The sequence below is a fragment of the Propithecus coquereli genome, unplaced genomic scaffold (assembly GCF_000956105.1).
Source record: "Propithecus coquereli isolate 6110/MARCELLA unplaced genomic scaffold, Pcoq_1.0 Scaffold753, whole genome shotgun sequence".
NCBI classification, from domain to species: Eukaryota; Metazoa; Chordata; class Mammalia; order Primates; family Indriidae; genus Propithecus; species Propithecus coquereli.
In genome coordinates this window covers 262,788-265,803 of record NW_012153652.1, presented here as the reverse complement: position 1 = coordinate 265,803, position 3,016 = coordinate 262,788, and the positions used below count along the sequence as shown (strand labels likewise).

Here is a 3,016-nt window from a genome sequence, read left to right as displayed (position 1 = left end):
CTTCAAGAATGTTTAAATGGGAAATGTGAATTTTAGAGAGAGGGCAGGGCCTGGAAATTAAGCAAATGGAGGTCAGTTATTTTTTCCACACACTGTGTCTCTTTACCTTCTGGGCCTCGACTTTATCACCTACACAAGACACCGTGAGCAAGATGTTTCTCCAGGGGCCCAGCATGAAGGTCAGACGGTGGCGTGCTCTAGCACACGGGAGCACTGTGCACACTGTAGAGTACTCTGCACGTGGAAGGGGGACAAGGTCAGCCCTGCGCTGCGCGGCGGCAGTCGGGATCGCCAGGCTGGCGGTACTGGGCGTCTCTCACAGGCAGGTGCGTCCTGCTCCACGCGAGAAGTGCGCCACCAGGTAGGACACAGCCTTGCTTCAAGGAGCTTTCAGAGGGCAGGGACCGAAGACAAATGCATTGGTAGAGGAGTGTCGTAAATGATCAGAGGATAACCTAAAGAAACCGCATGTGACAGAATAGAGGAGAAAGTTCTAGAAGGGGTGGAGCGGAAAAAGAAGGTGCATCAGGCTGTGAACATGAGCTTTTGGAGGGAGAGACTGAATGAAGCATGTTGGTGGTCTTACGCTGACTATCCCCAGGTGGCCAGGCACAGGTGACAGCATCCTGTGTGGGGCCCAGGCAGAGGCTCCGTCCGTGGGTGATGGGACGTGGGATTACCTGACGCTTAGATGCCCTCCGCCGCTGACACTGCCATGTTTGGTGCTCGCTTACAGACAGGAGGCCCAGGAGGAAGGCTGGGCGGTCAGCCCGGTGTGCCCTGCCCGAGCCTGCCTGAAAGGACGAGAAAGTGAAGCGCCCAAGGACGGAGGGCGGAAGCTTCCTTCTCTCTATTTCTAAATCCCAGGCTAGGGGCGATCTGGCCATTGGAGAAGAGGTGACAGAGGAGAAAAAGAGAAGGCGAAACTGGAGCAAGGGCGTAGAAGAACTGGATGGAAGAGGTCGGAAGCAGAGGATGAGGCCGTACAGGGAAGTAACCTGTGGACAACGCAGTCTGGGACGGACACCCAGCACGTGCACAGGGCACACAGCCAGGAGTGGAGACGAGGGCGCCATTTACCTTGCAGGGAATCTTCTCTCCTGAGGACGGAGGCAGCGTGACTCCTGGGAGGACGCAGGCCCAGAGTCAGGGGCTCTCGCTAAGTCCTAATCCTGGTCCTCCCCAGCTTGTGACTGTGGCAAAGTCACTTAATTTCTCTGTGCCTTGATTTCTCCATCTGCAAAACATGAAAAGCAATATAAAGCACCTGCTGATTCATCAACACAATAAGAAGAAACATAAATAGGGCACCCTCTTTGCAACAGTCAACACGAACACTTTGGCTTCTGGCTTCTTCTAGGGACCACGTGTGCTCTTGCATATTCACGGCGGCGCGCTCCCTTCCAGCTTACCCTCCTTGCTGGAGGCAACCTGCCCTCTTGACTCCGAGAAAGGGTCCCTCCGGGTCTGGAACAAGCCCGTCTGGGGAGTCTGCTCCCTGCCAGCTCCATTAGTCCTGTGGGTTGTGAGACACCCTGCTCTGCCCAGGGGGCATGAGTTCTGGGTTCCACAGGCCAGTTGCCCTCCAGGCAGCCTCACATGGACCGGCCTCCTAGATCCCAGCTAGAGATGCCTACACAGCAGCATCACAGGGTAGTTCCAAACCAGAATTCACATTGTGACCCTTATTTATTCTGTGACTTCCCCAGGGACTTCAGGGCTATAGGCCTAGGCTGGTCTCCTTAAAGTTTGCAGAGCTAGAAGACTTCACAAAACACTTTCTTACCCATTAAGGCATTTAGCCATCAATCACCTTTTATGCTAATATTCATGCTCAGAGAGTGTGAAATATTTGCTCAAAGCTTCCCAGTTAGTCAGAGGGAGAATCATGAAACCGAAATGTCTTGGTGGCAAATCTCGCTCTCCTGGCAATGTAGCAGGCTGTTCAAGCTCATTCCCAAGAGGAACCTAAATGGCTGAGATTTGGGCAGGACTGTGAGTCCTCCCACATGGTCCCGGAGGAGCCTTGGGTGGTATTGGATGGGCCCCCGTCTGCACGGTACTTACTCAGAACGTTTCTCTCTTCCCAGAGGATCCTGTGCTTCTTGCTCTCGCGTTCGATAGGACTAAAAATCTTGGGGGTGTTTTAAACCTCAGCAGGTCAAGTGAAAGGAGAGGCTGGGGATGCTCGGCAACGGTGCCCCCAGGAATTTGTAACGTCAAATAGCACCGACACTTCACAACCCAGCTTGGCTCAATAAGCAACACTGAGGTTGCTTATCGAAACCACGGCTTTCTTGGGGATCCCTCATTTGACCAATGGGGGGCCAGACAGCTGAGTTAATTAAGAAACACAGGGAGTCATTATAGAGCCATTTTCCCCAGAACTCAGCAATTCCTTCCTTTGACCTGGAAAGGAACATATCTTGTCCACTTCTGCTGACCATTAGGACTGAGCCTTAAATCTTGCTTCCTGTATTTAATTGTCCAAGTGAATAATTTCATCCACATGGATAGTTAATAAGTATTTGAACATGTATGTCTTGCAAGAACATCATGATTTAGACCACAGAAGATTAAAAATCTTAAGTCCCCTGAAAGAGAAAGGAGTTATACTACATTTGTCTTTTTCCTTTTCTACTTTGCAGTTTAAAAAAAAGACCTTCTCCCCATCCCATCCTTTGGATACGATAGTTTCTCTTAAACATTGCCACGGACCCTTTGTCTTTTGGCACAATCCTCCGTGCTGCCAGTGCCTCCAGAGCAGCGAGCACTTGTTGTCTTTGGCTGCTACAGGCCTTACCTAGAGGCTGGTTAGTACGGCTTTGTGGGGGAAAAGGAGAGGAGAGGAGATCAGAAGAATAAGAACATGTTTCCATTGGCCTTTGAAGGAGGATGCTGATTCTAATTGATCAGATGATGCTATTAAAGTGACTCAACCAACAAGGAAAATGTTCAATGGTGAAATAATTTGACATCAGACAAAACTGGGTTATTATAGGACTACCATTTACTA

At 50.6% G+C, this 3,016-nt stretch overlaps 1 protein-coding gene across 1 annotated transcript in view; it reads right to left on the bottom strand.

The window, feature by feature from the left end:
- The window catches only part of MYT1L (myelin transcription factor 1-like), a 157,044-nt gene extending 155,880 nt beyond the window's left edge, over positions 1 to 1,164 (bottom strand). Inside the window, exon 1 of the mRNA XM_012662171.1 lies at positions 1,081 to 1,164. The gene's annotated coding sequence lies outside the window, so the exon portion shown is untranslated. The remainder of the gene's footprint in view (positions 1 to 1,080) is intronic.
- Between the last annotated feature and the right edge of the window lie 1,852 nt (positions 1,165 to 3,016).